Here is a 20,630-nt window from a genome sequence, read left to right as displayed (position 1 = left end):
GCATGTATGTCATGATTTCCAGCAATATCCCTGAAACAAGAACCATCAACAAAATACCGTATTTTTCACGACCATAAGGCGCACCGTATTAAAAGGCGCAGTCTCAGTTACGGGGTCTATTTCTGCATTTAACACATACATAGGGTGCGCCGTATTATTGGGCGCAGGCATGGTAAAACATACGCTAGCTTGAAACATACGGTAGCATGGATGCATGCTAAAACAATATTTTTAAAAAGGCAGCGGGAGCAAAACTGAGTTCGGTTATACTTTATTGAAGTATTTAACAATGTTCTCACGCTATTTTTTTTATCAATCCTCATCCACAAATCCATCAAAGTCCTCATCTTCTGCATCCGAAATGAACAGCTGGGCAAGTTCTCAATCAAATACGCCAGGTTCCCTCTTGTCATTGTCGGAGTCAGTCTCGTTGCCGTGCGGCTCCTCAGAAATGATGTCGGCTTTTACGAAAGCTCGAACAACAGTGCAAGCAGACACGTTAGCCCAAGCATCCACAATCCATTCACAAATTGTGGCGTAACTCGCTCACCGCTGACTCCTAGTCTTATTAAAGCTGTGTTCGCCATCTGTCATCCATGGCTTCCACGGCGCTCACAACTTCACTTTGAACGTCCTGTTTACACCGATGGCCAGCGGTTGGAATTCCTCCGTCAAGCCTCCCGGAATGATAGCAAGCTCCGAGTTATTGCACTCAGTCGAATGGTGACTGTAGAGACGCTTCTCCCGGCTGTTCTTTGCTCAGTTGGTCTTCCAACTCGGGCCACCTCGCCTTGTTTCCACGTAAACTCAGCTTCGTCTTCTTGACTTGGTAAAGCTCGTTTTCCTGCTTCCTCCACTTGCGAACCATGGATTCGTTGATCTTTAATTCTCTCTCGGCTGCTTGATTCCCATGTTCCTCCGCGTAACTAATAGCTTGCGGTTTAAACTGTGCTTCTTAAGCGTGTCTCTTCGTAGGTGTCATTTTCGGGGGTCCTTAGCCAAAACGATGCACATACCGGAACTATATACCTACTGGGGGGGTGTCTTTAGCGTCCTCTGTCACGCGCACCCTTCCTCCTTTACGGCCGCATGCTGTCTTCGGCAGGAAATGCTCCCAGTCAGCCAAGCGGAGCGCTCATTGAAGTCACACAACAACATTTACAGATTTTGGAACTCGGTTCACACATAAGTGCCGCATTATAAGGGGAAAATTTAAGACTTTTAAGTGCGCCTTATGGTCGTGAAAATACGGTATGTAAGGTCCGCAAAAATTGGCTGGTTGTGTAGGTCATCTCTTGGTTTTAAGATGGTCTCTGCATAGAGGACACATACACACACACACACATAAACACACACACATCCATCCATTTTGCATTGGGTTAACTATATCGCAGCGCTGAATAGTTAATTCAGGTGCTGATAGAATTACCTCCTAGCCTGTTCGTCTGGCCTGACGCGGACTCGTTAGTAGGGCATGAAGTTGGTGAGACGTGTACAGAAATACTGGGTGCCCCCTTGTGACTGAAGAAGCTTTCTGAAATGCATACACTGCAGCGGCCAGGCCCTGGTAGCAAGTCCTGCCTCGACATTGTCAAGTTTGGTGCAGTAAAAAGCTAGAGCTTGCTTCCCTATAGGAGTATTCTGCATCAACACCGCACAAGCATATCCTGATTGTTCTGCCACATACAACAGGAAAGGCTTAGAATACTGCGCTTGCCAAGTGTTGAAGCCTGTTTTAAGTCTCATTTCAGAGCTAAAAAAACTATTTATCACAGGAATCCCACTGGAAGGCACCTGAAGTGTCAGCTATCATGGCACGCAATGGGGCGGCTTGATTGCATAATCGCAAATCCAGGCACTGCTATATCCAGCCATCCCCAGAAAGGTCAGCATCTGGCCTAACGACTGTGGTTGCGGTAAATTAGCAATAGCTTCGAGAGGAGAATTTGTTGTAATCAGAACACCAGCAGCTAATAGACCTTTGATGGTGGACCTAATACCTTCTACAGCTTGTGGTTTCAATGGATACTGCCTTTTATGCAGCAAAGTTACATTAGCCTTGAGTTTGATTTGCACAGGCTGTGCCGACTTAACTAAGCCCACATCAGTCTTGTGCTGAGACCAAAGTTTGGGTGGTATTTGTTCTAACAAGTATTCATGTTCTGCTGTGAGGGCAACATCGGTATACCATGTCTTTTTATCAGCACTTTTTGGCCCTTCGCCTCACCTGCGGTTTGTATAGATATTTTAATGAACCCTTTATCAGAAAATGTGAATTTCTGGATTGTCTGTTTGTAGCCAATCGGCGACCCGCACTACAGTAGCCACCATGGCACCGAGTACATATGAAAAGTGCCCTTTGGTTACGAACAGTCATATGTGGTACAGAGCATGGAACCAGGAACCACAGTTCTTGTTCTGGAGTGAGTGCAACAAATGTAGCTGCTCCTTCAGGTCCAATATATGTGTTGACAATGCTTAAGTAGCATAGTTTGTCGTTCATCAAGTGCAACCAGCACGGCATAGTTTCCATGACACTTTAAGTAATCATACAGGAGAGTGCATTGTCCTCCTAATTTAGGTTCTTGAGCATCCTCAATTTGACTGCGCAGCTATATGAGGCATTCATTTCAGCTGAGGTAGGCAAGAGGTCAGTTCAAACGAGGCCAGCCACGTTGCACAAACTGTCAGTGTGTGGTGACATTAGAGGCATAATTGTTGTTGAAGGAGGTTCTTCACTGAGGGCAGGTCTATCCAGACGCCATCAGTGGTCCACATGATATTGGCATTGAGTGCACACAAAATGTCCCTCCCTAGTAAATTAATCGGAATTTGTTGTGAGATCAGCATGGGTGCAACAACCTTCTTCCCTGCTATCTGCATGGGGAATGGTTGAGTAAGGGGGGTCAACTGTGTTTTCCCAGAGAAACCTATGGTCTTGACAGATGAGCCAGAGAGGGGGCAATTCAGACTGGAGTCCCCTATACAAGAGTGGGTGGCGCTTGTGTTGACCATGAAGTCATGTTCCTTGCCTTGGATGAGGAGAGGCACCGTTGGCTTGTCGTGTGGTCGTGATGAGACAGCTGGCGCTATGATTTCCCCCTAAGGTTTCTCTGAGCCTCCCTATTGCATCCCTCTGCCTGGTCTGCTCCAAGGATTATCAGGGCATTGATTCTGGAGGTGACCTGGCTTGCCACAGAACCAGCCCGCTCTTTTGGAATATGGTACGGGGGCCTCTTGAGAAGTGGGTTGGGAGTAGGCAGCTTGCTCTGGGGGTTGTTCTTTTTGTTCTGGGTGCTGGGACCTTCCGATCAGCGGGTCTCTGGGGACAGAGTTCCCATCGTAGTCTTCACACGGGTACCTTTTTTGGTTAGGGTTGCCATAGAAGGTCTTTCTGGTGCGTGGCTCATGTTGACTAACATGCACATGTATGGCTGGTATTGCAGCTATAGGGATGGCCACTTGACTGTAAGGCTGTTGTGTTGGCTCTGGGCATCGTGGCGGTGGAGGATGAGTCACGACAGGGAAGGCTACGGCTGGCACTGGTGGGGCTGGAGTCTCGTCTGCCGCGCTTGTTGAGACTTGCTCCAGGGTGACCACTGGGGCTTGAGTCTTGGCTTTGTCTTTCTTTTGTTTAGCGTGCTGCTCAGTCAGCTGTAGCTGTGTAGCTTGGCCTTCATCGGGGTGTGTGCCTCTTCTTCCTTCTGTTTGTCCTTGCGCACACTTTCGATGTGATGAATGATGTGTTCAGAAAACAATGAACAGTCCATTTTCATCAGGCGCACCATGTTGTCTAGTCAATTCTGCACTTCCTCAATTATAGCCTTTTTAACCATGACTTTGAACAAGCTCTCAGTAGTGCTGTTGGTATTCCATGCACTGCCGCAGCACTGCTCTCCCCATCTCCATTGGAAGGCGTGGAGGAACTTGGAGGGGCACTCATTTTCCCTTAGTGCCTCTCCTCCCAACTTCGTTGGGTTAATTTTTTTCCGGATAGTACCTTCCCAACTACTTCCATACTTCACCATGGTGCCCATTAAAGCTGATGTGGTTGGTCCTGTTTCCACGTGTCAATCCTTCCAGGGCGGCCTGTTGCAGGACCTCTTCCGCTGCATGTTTGCGAATTATATGCATGAGCAGGGCCTTGATGTCCCACAGAGCCAGTGTCACCCCCGCTGTGCTTTCTTCTAGGGCTGTGAGCTCTTTGGTTAGATTGGCCAACCTGTTCGCAAGGCCCACCATGTCGTAGAAGGACCATGGCATATATTGTTGTTGCCCTTGAGCCTTTGTCACTATGGGGCACTAGAACCGGGCTTCTTCATCACTCGAGTCATCTTCTTCCTCCCTTGCCTATTCTGATGGTTGGCATTCACTTTCTTCTTGTTGGTATCCGTTCCCACTGCGGAGCAAGCCGCGTCTCCCATGGTGGTGGGCATCTTCTACTGCCCTTTTCTGGTGTATTGCCTTTCCTTGTGTCAGCAAGTTTTCGGTCTTTGCAACTATTTCTATGGGGGTTTCTTCAAGGTTGTTTATTTGTCTCCCTCATTTCAGAGCTCAGGGGTGGCAGTTCTCTGTTCCACAGAAGGTCCGGTGACTTGGCAAATGATACTTGCTTTCTTATTGCCTCCGAGGACAGCTGGAGGGATCAAAGGGGTCAAGGGCTGGGGTGAGTTGTTTGGACAGGTTCTCTTTCTCAGCAAGCACCACATCACCTAGCAGGCGATGCGTCTCTCCACAGCTTGCCTCTTCGGCCTCTAGTGCAGCCTTGTATTGTCTCATGTTTTCCTCTGCTTCGCTGGTTCTGCTTTCCTTAAAGTCGATCAGATCAGTAGGTTTCCACCTTGTCATGTAACCTTGTGATTCTTGGGTCATGCTGTCACTATATAATTTAATAGATTATCATGTGGGGACAATGTACTGTTAGCATCACGGCCCATTGTTTGTGCCTCACTATTCTCATTCGCTGGTTGTGTTGTCCATGCAACAGTAAATGTGCCTGCTGCCTTTCCCTGGGATCGCTCCCATTCTTTTTCTTCAGTTAACGCATATTGACCTAAAGGAATAATGTCATTGGAAATGTATGGGGGCGGTTTGTCATGCAATTCTGGTGCAGAGGGTAATTTTGGCGTTCTCACGGCCAAGTTTAAACTTAGGGGTATTTGTTTACGTTCTACTACAGACAGCTGTAAGTACATCTACCTTCCTCCCTAAACCACTGAAACACTTATCTTTCTCTCACCCGGTTTCCTAACCTGGCTGTTCTACATCCCGTGCTTTGTGATGCTTAATGTTTGCTTCAAAATGCTATCATGAAGGTCCCTTCCCGGAGCCACTTTAGCGCAACGGTAGTTGGCTTGTGCAATTTTTCACAAGAGTTTTTGATTTCTTGTGCGTGATCTGGGTGACGCTTTATTACCAATGCCAGTGGGGTCGACACCACAACCCCCTTAGAAGCTCCAACTCCCATGTATCCTTGTTTAGATTCGTTTGTGAGAGAACTAGGAAATTTGGATTCTCTATCCGCCCTAGTTTTTATGTACATGTATTTTTCCGGCCCATACAACTGGTTTTACTCTTTTATTTATCTGATACTTAAATCTTAGCTCCTCGGCGTCGCCTTCTCTTTCCAGATGCCCAAATTTGCCTGTTTCCCACTGCACTCTTCTGGGGACCACCAATATGTAAAGTCATGGATTGTTTGAGCTCCTATTAGCTCTGTTTGATGCTTGGCACTCAGGACTGCCCAAAGCCGGTTTTATTAGTATACTGGCTAAGTTGTGTGTATTGTGGCAGAGATAAATATTTCACTGTCCACAGCCAGTAAACAAGCTGGTCCCAATTTGTTTCAGGAAAAGCCCACTTTGCTTCTGGCAGATTGAAAAAAAACTTGATTTTCCACAATTTTAGGTTTATCAGTTGTTTACTTTGACAGAGCTTTTTGCTGATTTTATTTTTATAAGTTCGCGCTCACCAAAAATGTTTTTTTAGTCTCAGGATCATCCTCCGGAGGCAGATGCGACAATGGGATCAATGCGCCACTGTCTTGAGCTATGTTTTCCGTTCACTTTGTAGCTAATTACCTAGTCACTACTTGTATTTTCGCTATTAAGCTTGACATATAGGATTTATAACAGTCTTATTCAGGTTTTGTTTTTAACGTATTAACATCACCTAATACTGCTTGCCAAAATAATTCAATGCCTGTTTTTCTTGACTAATTCTCCATATTGGTAAAGTAGTGATTTTGCTCAAGGATTATAAATAAGCCGATGAATTTGCTGTCTTAGCTACCAAGTATTTATTAACCGGGTTAGCACATTATTTAAGTTGTTTCCTTAATATTTTATCTTCTAGGTACGATGTACAATATACGCGCAGGACTCATTCGTGGTTTCTTTTTAATCAGAGTTGTTTGTCATGGCCGTGTGTTTCAAATTGTTTTTCTTTGTGTTGCAGTGTCTGGGTGAGCAAAGGTGGGCATTGACATCGGTGACGCACCTGTCATGCATTGTAATCAACAGCCTTTTTAGGGGCCACCGTGACAGTGTGTGGGCGTCGGGCGTTTTTGCCCCGTGTTTTCCGCCGTTCTGACCGCTGTCAAAATTTAGGTTCTATATGATTATACCACACGGACCTTTTGTCGTGTCTCCCTGCGTTATCTGTTTTTTTATTCTCTCTGGTGGTGAGTCCCTTTAGCTTCGTATGTCTCGCTATCACATGCTCTGTCATTGAATTAAAATTGTTCTTACTTCTTTCCTAGAGTCTCTTTTTTGGGATCTGGCCTTACGGCATTGCCGTCCGTGACATTGTTCCTCCAACAAAAGAGACAACGAGCGTGTAACATTTTGCAGCGCACAATTCTACGATCACAACTTCATATTTTTTATTATATATACTTGTAGCATACTATACAGTACCATACCATACTATAATACACTATTATTTTCTGTTTTATTCTGTAAACCACAACTCCTTATTTTCTAACTTAATTATACGACTCACAACTACTCATTCTTCAACTTAAATATTCATTCCAGTCAACCTCGATTCTCCTCCATCACAACCAACACAAATTAATACAAAAGTATAGCAGCTTATTTACAGTTTTAATTTCCGGAAACATGCATACTACCCTACAAGCACTAAACAAACAAATACTGCAATGCAATTTGATATACAGTTTACACACAGCTGTTGGAGCCTCTCCTGACCCCGTATACAGAGCTGTTTTTAGCGCCTCGCCCGACCCTTTACACAAAACGTTTAGCGGCTTCCACTCTTGACCGGAATTTTGCGCGCACAAAAGTTCAACTACCCCTCTAGTGGTCTTCCTTCATCTACTTCAGTCTAACCAGAACAAAATACCATTAGTGGACTTCCTTCAGCCACACAGGCAAACAACCTCTTATAAAAAAATTACCATTAGTGGACTTCCTACAGCCACATAGGCAAATAAAGCGATGTTCCTTTAGTTACTTTAACAATGATAGGTTACATAAAGATTAGCCATTTTCATTCAACCATTCTGCACCGAGAAATGGGAGTTTTACGTGTTACACACAGGACATACAAACATGCAGTTGTGATCAGCTCTGCTCAGTCCCTTGTGTTTGCTAAAAAAAAATTAATTTTAGAAGTTAGGCCTATTTTGGCATTCAACCCCAATCCGGGCGATATCTCATGAGCACTCAGACACAATAAAATTATGCAGAAGGAAAACGCCTGCTTACCTTGATAATTTGGTGGCCTTAGTTTGTGGTCTGCGTACACACTGGTCACCTCCCGGCTGGAACCTCCGCCAGGCCTTATCACTCGCCTGGCTAGCTCGCCACTTGTGTCTTGATTTGTCAACTCTGGATCGGGCGATGCCCCTTTGGTGTGTCGCAGTCTCAGCCTCCACCCTCCTTCCACACCCTTGGGCTGCTTCTCCTCAGTAAATGGTGGTCAGATGATGGATTGGATTTGAATTTAAACTCTTAAAGTTTTCAGGAAGCAAAATTAGACTGAGACTTGAATGTTCAAATGAAACCCAAAAGACACACGCTGGAGCTGATCACTGAATGCTTAGTCACACTCATCTGTTTTAGAGAGTGACAAAATATCTCAATTGAACTGCAGTCATCTGGAGACACTGCTGGATATAACTCTGTGTCATCTGCATAGCTATCATAGTCATCATTAAGGTTCTGAAGAATTTGACCCACGGGTATGATATACAGGCTAAACAGGAGGGATCCAAGAACTGACCCTTGAGTGACCCCATAGGTCATTGCCATTCCATGAGCTTTAACATGTCCAATGGTTACAAAATAACTCCTTTCCTACAGGTCGGACCTGAACCATTTAAGGACTGTTCCATTTAGTCCTACCCACATTTCCTACCTGTTCAGCAGTAGATTATGATCTACCGTATCAAAAGCCGCACTGAGATCCAACAAGACCAGAACTGACACCTTTCCTGGGTCAGTCTTCTTCTTCTTCTTCTTTTCCTTTCGGCTTGTCCCGTTAGGGGTCGCCACAGCGCGTCATCCTTTTCCATGAGAGCCTATCTCCTGCATCCTCCTCTCGAACACCAACTGCCATCATGTCTTCCCTCACGACATCCATCAACCTTCTCTTTGGTCTTCCTCTAGCTCTCTTGCCTGGCAGTTCCATCCTCATCATCCTTCTACCAATATACTCACTCTCTCTCCTCTGGACGTGTGCAAACCATTGAAGTCTGCTCTCTCTAACTTTGTCTCCAAAACATCGAACCTTGGCTGTCCCTCTGATGAGCTCATTTCTAATTTTATCCAACCTGGTCACTCCGAGAGCGAACCTCAACATCTTAATTTCCGCCACCTCCAGCTCTGCTTCCTGTTGTCTCTTCAGTGCCACTGTCTCTAATCCGTACATCATGGCTGGCCTCACCACTGTTTTATAAACTTTGCCCTTCATCCTAGCAGAGACTCTTCTGTCACATAACACACCTGACACCTTCCTCCACCCGTTCCAACCTGCTTGGACCCGTTTCTTCACTTCCTGACCACACTCACCATTGCTCTGGACGGTTGACCCCAAGTATTTAAAGTCCTCTACCCTTGCCATCTCTTCTCCCTGTAGCCTCATTCTTCCCCCACCACCCCGCTCATTCATGCACATATATTCTGTTTTACTTCGGCTAATCTTCATTCCTCTTCTTTCCAGTGCATGCCTCCATCTTTCTAACTGTTCCTCCAGCTGCTCCCTGCTTTCACTGCAGATCACAATGTCATCTGCAAACATCATGGTCCACGGGGATTCCAGTCTAACCTCATCTGTCAGCCTATCCATCACCACTGCAAAAAGGAAGGGGCTCAGGGCTGATCCCTGATGCAGTCCCACGTCCACCTTAAATTCTTCTGTCACACCGACAGCACACCTCACCGCTGTTCTGCTGCCCTCGTACATGTCCTGTATTATTCTAACATACTTCTCTGCCACTCCAGACTTCCGCATGCAGTACCACAGTTCCTCTCTGGGTACTCTGTCATAGGCTTTCTCTAGATCTACAAAGACACAATGTAGCTCCTTCTGACCTTCTCTGTACTTTTCCATCAACATCCTCAAGGCAAATAATGCATCTGTGGTACTCTTTCTAGGCATGAAACCATACTGTTGCTCGCAAATACTCACTTCTGTCCTGAGTCTAGCCTCCACTACTCTTTCCCATAATTTCATTGTGTGGCTCATCAACTTTATTCCTCTATAGTTGCCACAGCTCTGCACATCACCTTTGTTCTTAAAAATGGGCACCAGTACACTTTTCCTCCATTCCTCAGGCATCTTCTCACGCACTAGAATTCTATTGAACAAGCTGGTCAAAAACTCCACAGCCACCTCTCCTAGATGCTTCCATACCTCCACAGGTATGTCATCAGGACCAACTGCCTTTCCATTTTTCATTCTCTTTAATGCCTTTCTAACTTCCCCCTTACTAATCATTGCCACTTCCTGGTCCACCACACTTGCCTCTTCTACTCTCCCTTCTCTATCATTTTCCTCATTCATCAACTCCTCGAAGTATTCTTTCCATCTACCTAGCACACTGCTGGCACCAGTCAACATATTTCCATCTCTATCCTTAATCACCCTAACCTGCTGCACATCCTTCCCATCTCTATCCCTCTGTCTGGCCAGCCTGTATAGATCCTTTTCTCCTTCTTTAGTGTCCAACCTGCCATACATGTCATCATATGCCTCTTGTTTTGCCTTTGCCACCTCTACCTTTACCCTGTGTCGCATCTCAATGTATTCCTTTCGCCTCTCCTCGGTCCTCTCAGTGTCCCACTTCTTCTTAGCTAACCGTTTTCCTTGTATGATTTCCTGTACTGTGAGGTTCCACCACCAAGTCTCCTTCTCTCCTTTCCTGCCAGAAGATACACCTAGTACTCTCCTGCCTGCTTCTCTGATCACCTTGGCTGCAGTGGTCCAGTCTTCTGGAAGCTCTTCCCGTCCACCGAGAGCCTGTCTCACCTCTTCCCGAAAAGCTGCACAACACTCGTCCTGTCTCAGCTTCCACCACATGGTTCTCTTCTCTGCCTTTGTCTTCCTAATTTTCCTCCCCACCACCAGAGTCATCTTACAAACCACCATCCTATGCTGTCTAGCCACACTCTCCCCTACCACTACCTTACAGTTGGTAACCTCCTTCAGATTACATCGTCTGCACAAGATGTAATCCACCTGTGTGCTTCTACCTCCGCTCTTGTAGGTCACCCTATGTTCGTGCCTCTTCTGGAAAAAAGTGTTCACTACAGCCATTTGCATCCTTGTTGCAAAGTCTACCACCATCTGTCCCTCCAAGTTCCTTTCCTGGATACCGTACTTACCCATCACTTCTTCATCACCCTTATTACCTTCACCAACATGTCCATTACAATCCGCACCAATTACGACTCTCTCTCTGTCTGGGATGCTCAGAACTACATCATCTAGCTCCTTCCAGAATTTCTCTTTCACCTCTAGGTCACATCCTACCTGTGGGGCATAGCCACTAATCACATTACACATAACACCCTCAATTTCAAATTTCAGCCTCATCACTCGATCTGATACTCTTTTCACCTCCAAGACATTCTTAGCCAACTCTTCTTTTAAAATAACCCCGACTCCATTTCTCTTCCCATCTACACCATGGTAAAATAATTTAAACCCTGCCCCTAAACTTCTAGCCTTACTGCCTTTCCACCTGGTCTCCTGGACACACAATATATCAACCTTTCTCCTAATCATCATGTCAACCAACTCCCGAGATTTTCCTGTCATAGTCCCAACATTCAAAGTCCCCACATTCAGTTCTATATCATTTAGCACTTTGATGAGAGCTGATTCTGTACGGTGATGATTTCAGAAACCTGATTGAAATTTGTCAAAAAGTCGATTTAAGGTCAAGAGATTGCTGAGTTGATTAAAAATAACTCTCAACAATCTTGACTATGAAAGGGAGATATGTGATGGTCTATAGCTTGCTTACATGGATGTGTCCAATTATCTATTTTTTCGAAGAAGCTTAATGGCAGTCACTTTAAAAGAGCTTTAGAAAACTCGCGTGACTGAAGTGAGCAATTGATTATTTGCTGCAAATCAGCAAGCACATACTTCACAATAGTTGTGAAAAAGTCAGATGGTATTGCGTTAAGACAACTCGCTGATGGTTTCAGCTGCTGAAGCGTTTTCTCTACAGTTTTTCCGTCAACTGTATCAAATTCTGACATGGTAATAGAGATTTTCCTGGGTAGCATCATTTTATCATTTTGCTAATTTGTGCTAATATTTAAACTTATGGATTGTATTTTTTATAATAAAATAACAAGCAATTTCTTTGCATTTATCTGCTGTTAGGAGTTCTGGAGCGATCTGATTCGGGGGGGTTGAGAGCTTGCAGCAAATAGAGTGCGAGTATTGTTGAGGTTCCTACTGGTGATTTCAGAAAACTGTTGCAGTCTAGCCCTGACTAATTCTTGGTTAAAATTACAAAGACTTTGTCTGTAGAGCTCATAGTCAATTTGTTGCCAATCGCTGTTTCTGCTGTGCACGTCTTGGTCTCTGAGGGGCAGTGTGATACACACAATGAGACACACTTGCAGTAACAAAGAAATTAGAAGAAGTCACGGTCGAATCTTGTTACTATAACTCGCTCTTCACAGAGTTTGAAGAATATGTGACAGAGAGTATTATTATCTTGCCTGTTTGTATGTGGTTATACAGTGTTTGAGTAGAATTATTCATTCTTTTGAGAGATGTAAGTGCTGCAAGTTCAATGCTAATTTCTATGAGCTCATTAAAGGTGTTTTTTATTCATTGTGTGTTAGCTTTGAGCTAGCAATTTTTGTGAACCAGAACTAAGAAAGAAACGAAGTCTGTGATGTATTTGAACATTCAATAGGTGTAATTCTTTTGTTATGTGGGTTTAAACGTTTTCAGTGAACTTCAACTCGAGTGTCTAAAACGACTTTAAGCAAGCAACATTCACTCTTACTCCTTACTACTATGGTTTACGTTCATAAATTCAATCTGACGCTCCCACTGTGCTCTGAGAGTGCAGTGTTCAGAGAGCCAGAGCGCGCTCCATTTTCTAGGAATTTACGAATGAGCGTGCTGGCTATTGGCAGGGATACATCAGTGCATCTGCCATATTGAATGTGACAGTTCCACCTGTAAACATCTCCTTCTGCCTGACGCTCCAGCCGCTCTGTCTCCTCAGTCAGAGCAACGGGAGTGCACTCTGTTGTGTGTCGCTCTGAATAACCGAACAGCACATTCCAACAACTGCTCTTAGTTTCTGAATGTTCCGGAGAGTAGCGAGCACACTTTGATTGAATCTCCGGACGTACTCTATGTTAGCACCTTAGCAACCTCTTTTTATGATCACGTGGGCTCTGGAACCTGTCCGAGCGCTGCTGGATAGAAGTGCTGGAGTGGAGCATGGAATGGATTGGATGTATAAGAGTGGTAAAATTGGAGATTTTAGATCCAGTCCGATATTCTTTTTATTTTTTTTATTTTTTTTTTGTGCTGACATCGGACCGATTTCTAATCTCCAAGATCGGATCCAGACACCGCTCTGTGTGTGTGTGTGTGTGTGTGTGCGCGTATTTGTGTGTTTGTGTGCATGCATGCGTGTTTGCGTGTGTGTATGTGTGCGTCTTTGAGCAGTATTGGTGAGACAAGTGGAGGAGGGACACATGCAATTATCGTCGATTTAAGCCAGTGCCGAAGTCCACCTCGTCACCAAATCTACTACTGTTGAACATGAGTTTGTGCATCCAGCGATCTTAAGATATTCCGAGCCTAGTATCTTTCGTACTTTTGACTCTGCCTCATTACATTCCCCCAGACTATTTCCAGAGCACTCCTTGCCTCCCTGCCTCCCTGCCTGGCTGCCTTAGGTCCTCCACACACCCCCAGAGTCCTAACAGGTGCAGTTAAACAAGTGGTTGTGTTTAGCAGGGCCAATAATCAAAAGCTCAGTTTTCTAAGGGTTAAGGTGCAAAACGTTACAGGACATCCACTGTTTAATCTCAGCAAGACACGACTCCAGATCTGCTCCTCTTTCCTTTGCTCCCCAACCTTTATGGCGGCAAGCTGAAAACGTGAATAAAGACGCCGTGCCTGCTCCTCAGCAGTTGCAGGCTCCTGTTCCTGCTCCTCTGCACCTGCAGCAGGCTCACGTTTCTGCTCCTCATCAGCTGCAGGAAGCTCTTCTTCCTGCTCCTCAGCAGCTGCAGGCTCCAGCAGCGCTGGGACAGGTGGTGAGGGGGACTCACGCTACCTTTTCGGGCTGTGCCCGGCCGGGCCCCATAGGTGCAGGCCCGGCCACAAGGCGCTTGCCTTCAAGCCCCACCTCCAGGCCTGGCTCCAGAGGGGGACCGAACAAACGTTACATCTCTTGCTATTCAAAAGAAGAAGAAAAAATAAGGGTTTGGGATGGGAATGAGTTAAATCTAGTAAGTTTCCTCAATTTATTTGAAAGACCCAAACCCAGTGCCAATGAACCTTATGTCTAGTCTTAAATCATGTTTCCCTTGAGATATGCCTGTTGGAGAAGCAGTGGGTTATACAATGCAATTTAATTATCCTGCACTCAAACCAAAGTCATTTTTCTGAATCATTGCCGTCAGTGGCAGATGTTCCAGCAGGGAGGACATTGATTAACCAACAGTCTTTGAGGTGGTTGGTCACATCGTACATTAGAGGGAAATACACAGGCACACTCAAGCCAATCAGAAACAAGTCCGTTGCCCCAGAAATAACCTCTAGTATAGTAAGTACTGTATATGAAGGTTTTATACATTCCAAGCTTCTCCATGACGTTAACGTCTTTTTCAATTGCATCACTTTACAGTAGCTCTCTGTTATGGTCGCCAGAAAGCATCTAGCTGTACATCAACATGACATGATGCCTAAAAGTCGTCTCCAGGCCAGCTGCCCATCCTGCAAAAACACACACATACTCACTTTAATTGCAAGAATTTTATGTTGACTACTTTCCCTGAGGCTAACATTAACTTTCAGCACTGGTGGTAGTGGCAATACATACAATATAAAGCTTTAAGTTAAAAAAAAATCTGTAGCTTCTGAAGTGATTTACAACTTGATTTCAGGGAAAATACTTTATGGCTGAGTATAAGATTGGTTGAGGGGCTGGGCTGGGGAGGCTGTTCAACCCAGGATAACGAAGGGAGTAAGTGAGTGAGCTTGCGTTTGGAGGCACAAGCAACTGAAAAAAATATATAAGTGACATCATCAATTAATCGAAGTAGAGTCATCTATCATCGTCATTCACAGAGGTGGGTAGTACCTAACTACATTTACTCTGTTATAATTCAGTAATTCTTTTGGATAAATTGTGCTTGTCAAAATAGTTTTAATGCAACGCCTGGTCTTGTTTGGTGAATTTACGCATTGTATATTTGAACTTTATCTCTGTACTTAACTTACAATACTCACTAATCACTGAGAAGTAGAATTTGTGTTGTGTGGTTTCTGTTAGCAACAGCAGTGTGTAAATGGTTCAAACAAAATTAAGTCGTATGATACGTGTTTTATATGGTAACAAAATGTTTTTATAAATTAGTGTATAGTTTTTACAAGAGTGTTTCATTTTGCAAAGAATTTGAGCTGTTGTAGTGTGTGTGGTTGTATGAATTGTGTGTAGTATTTGGAAAAAATTAGCCGTTTTCAAAATCTTCTTTTAGCAATTGAATATAACCAAACATTCAGCAGAATTTACTTAATTTACTTTTATTTGGAGTGATCACACTTTAACACTATTACTTAACGACAGAGGCGGCGGAATTCGGGGGCACGTGCCCTCCTCCCCCTATGTGTGTGATGTGCCCCTTTGCTCGGCCCATATCCCCTTCTGTAAATATCAATCTGCCCCACCACCGCCGTCAAATGATTGTTTTCAGGATAAAAATGTTGAATCTATTAAACCCACCTCCCTCCCCGTCCATGAAGTCGTAAATACTGCCCTCGAAGTATTACAAAGTGCCCCCAAATATATTGTGCCCCTCCCGCGTGTGATTTGCCCCTTTGCTCAGGCACAATACCCTTGTTCAGGACTGGTAAATGTTGATCAGCACCCCCCTCCGCCCCATTTTACAACTGAATAAACACTAAAAGCAAAGGTATTACACAATTATCAAAACCTTTCACTCAAGGACCAAAACATCGGCTCAGATTTGCACCATTAAGAGCATGTCAGCCTCACACTTTTTACGAAACAATACACGCAGTGGGTGCATCACATTTCTATAAAAAAAAATAAAAATAAAAAATAAATTGTACCGACATTACCAGATAAATAGCAACCCTTTATTGCTCAGTGACTGTTTTTCTCAATGTCTTTATGTCTCAAAAGTGTTCTCTGTCAATTGACTGTACTCGAGCGGCTCCAACTACCGGAGACAAATTCCTTGTGTGTTTTTTGGACATACTTGGCAAATAAAGATGATTCTGATTCTGATATTTGTGGAACTTCCTAGGTCCTAGCTCATCTATTTACAGGCTAGCTCCTTCCACCAGAAATTTCATCGAGGAGCGACGATATTCACAGAGGAGCGATGGAGAAGGACGTAGGAATGTTTGGGGTAAATAAGTAAAGCGTTCCTCGATGACGTCATTTCATGGAGATGTCTACTAAGGATGATGTCATGTCATTGATGAGTCACAAATAAACCCTCGGTGTGACTAAATTATTACTATCACCACAAATGTCCACTTATACATTAAGGGGGATTACATTAAAGTGAAATATACTGCAATCAACACTGTTACTCTTTACAACTTTGCAGATGCAAAGACGATCATGATTTCATGAGAGATTTTAACCGTTCACGGAGATTTCTCCAAGCTAACGGCTAATGTCGAGTCAGTCAAGCACATGAAAACAAGCACACCTATTTAAAATAGATGTAAATTAATGATAAATGTATATATGTACACATGTCATCCCCTCTGTGTCACTAATGCGATGATTAAAGCATTTTGTTAAATAATATAGTGATTCGGCACACTCAAAAGCCTGTGTGGATGTAGAGGGGACGTGGAAGGATCTGTGCGGCAAGCTCAGCTACCGCACAGATGTTCACGAGTCACTTATGAAGCCAAGTGCTTGAGAGCTTGCTGAGCAAGACATAGGTAGGTGATAACTTATCTTATTATTATTATTTTTTTTTTTGTCTCCCCGCCTTTCCTAGTTTACAACAATGCATAGTCCTTTGGTGAATGTATTGAGTGAACATTAACCTCAGTGCTGAATCATAAACTGAATGAGGAAGCACTTGAATGAAGAACTGAACGAGTGAACAAATCTTTTGAACAAATCTTTTTAACGAACTAATTCTAGTGATTCGTCACACTCAAAAGAACTGCCATGCCCATCACTATTGAACACTAGTTACAGATGTCACAATATATTACAGGTGGAACAGATGGATGACGGGGATGAGTAGACCATGTCTGAAGTACATTTTCTGTTCCATTTCGCTGAACTGATGAGAACAAAGTACTGAACTAATTTAAAATGTCCTTTCTAACAAAGCATGGCTGGCCATCAAAAGGGAGAGGGTCCTTCAACTTCCACAGCACAGCTCAATACTGTGAGATATTTAGAAACTGTCATGTTAATTCTGCATGTACAATTTATGAATTAAAATGGCATCCGGCGGCACGGTGGGCGACTGTTTAGAGCATCAGCCTCACAGTTTTGAGGACTGGGGTTCAATCCCCGGCCCCGCCTGTGTGGAGTTTGCATGTTCTCCCCTTGCCTGCGCGGGTTTTCTCCGGGCACTCCGGTTTCCTCCCACATCCCAAAAACATGCATTCATTGGAGACTCTAAATTGCCCGTAGGTATGACTGTGAGTGCGAATGGTTGTTTGTTTGTATGTGCCCTGGCAACCAGTTCAGGGTCTACCCCGCCTCCTGCCCGATGATAGCTGGGATAGGCTCCAGCGCGCCCGCGACCCTAGTGAGAAGAAGCGGCTCAGAAAATGGATGGATGGATGAAAATGGCATCCATATGTTTACCAGTTACCAATTAAGGAGCTCTAAAGAGTCAATCTCATTAAATTGATTCAGAAAAAAGACATATAGATGGTGTGCTTGGCTCGTCAAATTGAAAAGGCAGAACTAGAAATTTCAATACTGCAGCACCAATTGAGGTTTGTTAATGTCACGATATATGTACACTGCATATGGATGGGAAAATACTACAAATCCTAACTGTTGTAAATATACTTGTAGGAAATAAAGATGACCAACTCAAATGTGAATTGTTTAATTCTGCTGTTTATGTCAATTGGGGAAAAAAAAGGTTCTTGAAATGTGATCTCTGACAGCCCTTCCATCTTGGAGATCTCCAGGGTGGACTGGATGGTCATCCTCAGGGTCTGTAATCTGTTGGGCTGGGTGTCGCTCTCCTGTAATAGTCTAATTGTAGCTACTGTATATTCTGGAGAACAACAAATGCCACAATTATGTCACATGCCCGCTCTAGAGCCACTAGAGGAAACTGGATTTGAGAATGCCAGTGGTCATCTCAAACCTCTACTGTACTACTACTCTACTCTACTACTCTACTAGTCCTGTACTGGGCTATATTGCTGGGGCCCAGGGTCAGGTGAGGGTAAGGGGTTAGCAGATTGGGCATGCATTGATAGCCTCTGTCACCCAGGAAGTATCTATCAGACTATCCTGTAATTATAGTGGGTGATAAAGCGGGAGACTAAACAGGTTGTTCATACAAAGGTTAAGGTTCCTTACCATTTGCAAATCTATCAATCAGATTACACTCTCTCTAAATCCAGGCATTTTAAACCGAGCCACTTTGCTCCCACATTACTAATTGTGTTCCAATATCACAAACTGTATGATCTTGACAGTGCGGACAATGACAAACAGTACATGATCAGCAGAAAATTGTGACATCTATGCAGATGGTGGTTAATATGCCTGAACATTGATACTCTGGAATGACTTTAGGTTCACATTGTCCCCTTCATGTTCTGCCGGAAGAATGATGGGTATATACACCATTTGGAAGCCCTGCAAAATGCTAACTCATTAGACAGACACCCGTCTGAACAATGGTGTCAATAATTAATTTCTAAATCAGTCACCTGCAATCCTGTAAAATTCCTCTTTCATGTTCCTCAAAGGTTTGTGTCCAGGGAAGAAAATGCTGTCGCGGCATAAGGCGTTTTGTATTATTTGGGCACCAATATCGCGTACAAACGAGGAAAAGCCTTGTTTGCTTTAATGGCTTCAGGTGGGAGGAGACTGGTAGAAAGTTAGGTTTCAGCTGGTAGCAGGTTAGGTTCAGGGAGTTTATTACCGTGGTGACTGAGTTGGAATTCCTCTTCTGGAGCTCTTTGGAACGAATTGAACAGGCTGTCCCTCATCTCAGGATCAACTTCCTCTGAGTTTTCACGTAGCCTGCTTGCTGGAATACCCCCATGGATGACTTAGAATCGACATAGACATACATACAGTATGGATCATACTCCATGATGGATTTCAGCACAGACGTAGTTGTGGATATCCACATTAGAGAAAATATAAACGATGATTAGCTGTTATAATAAATGACTTCCTTGATCGTCAGTGCAACTCTCCCTGGGGTCCAGGTTAAGTCCACGTCATCGTTTTCTGTACCCCGTTTTGGGGGGTGCTGAAACACCCCTAAAATGAATCACAGCACCCCTAAAATTTGAGAGATAAAAAAATTTAACTGTACATCTTTTTTTAAACAACCTTGAAAAGTGTAAAACCACAGTACTTGGTTGTAATATTTTAAGAACAAAAATACAGCACCCCTACTGCCTCAAAAATGGTTTGCTGCACCCAATCCCTCCCAGCTCCCCCCGACTGGGGTCTGAGTGCTGTATCTGCACAGAGCAATACACTGTATTCCATTGATATGATGTAAGTATCAGTCTTATACCAGGATATGTAGCACATTTCTCGACTTCAACCACTCAAAACCAACACATTATTACTAGTCCTGTCACGATTAGGGTTTTCGAAGGCGAGGAAGGCAAGGCAAAAATGTGGAGGATCCAAGTGCAGGGAAGCAGGGAGGCAAGGCACGAGTCTCAAAAAATAACATTTAATCTCCAAAAAAGGGCAAACAAGGAACATGGATAAAGCAAACTAAACAAAGTCTCACAACAGATAACCAAAGTAACAAAGAAACACTTGAATAAACCAAAAATGGAAACAAAACATGACTAGTAACTAAGAAAATGGCACAGACAGAGACAATGACACCTGACAATGACATACGACAATGACAATGAACTGAAAGAAACCAGGGAACTAAATACAAACAGATTGACGAGAAAAAGAGGAACACCTGGACAGGACACGAGTGGCTGGCGAGAGCTGACTGGTCGACACAAGGTAGAACGTTGACGAGAAAATGTTGACACCACTAAATGAGCACATGAACAACATGGAACACAGGAAAACATGAACCAAAACTAACCACAACCCAAACCAAAACATAGACCATGAAAAGTCCTCATTTTTGTTTCATTTAAGCATTGTTCACTGTTTATGTTTTTTGACAAGAGTAACCTAATGTTTGTTTCTAGTAAGAAAACGATGGAGGTGGTCAGAGACAGCGCCACTGTCTGTTTGAATTGGAATGAGAGAAGCTAGTTGTTGTCACGTACATGTGATAATATTAAAGCCTAGGTGATATTGAGTAGCTTACTGACTGTCTATTCCATTTTTGGGCTAAAATGAATTCCCAGTAACCCTAAACCTTTGATCCTAGACTTGCCCCTTGTCCACGTATCATTTATTACAATTGAAAACCCTGCTACAACTGTTATGACATTGGGAGTAGTTATTATTTTTTATTTTGTTTTGTTTTGAGGTCTGTACTAAAAGACATTTTATGACCCATAGAGCAATGAAGTGGGAAATTGTGTCCGGATGGAAAAGGAAGGGGTTATCTAGAGTCTGGACTCTCTTCAGAGTTTGGGTGTCAAAGTGGCTTCCCTGGTGACCGACCGAGGCACCCAGGTTCAAAGGTTTATCCAGGAACAGAAACCAGACATTGAGCACAGTTATGATGGGATACAAAGGTTTGACAATT

Source organism: Phyllopteryx taeniolatus, chromosome 10 (assembly GCF_024500385.1).
Source record: "Phyllopteryx taeniolatus isolate TA_2022b chromosome 10, UOR_Ptae_1.2, whole genome shotgun sequence".
NCBI lineage: Eukaryota > Metazoa > Chordata > Actinopteri > Syngnathiformes > Syngnathidae > Phyllopteryx > Phyllopteryx taeniolatus.
Note: the sequence above shows the minus strand (reverse complement) of the source record.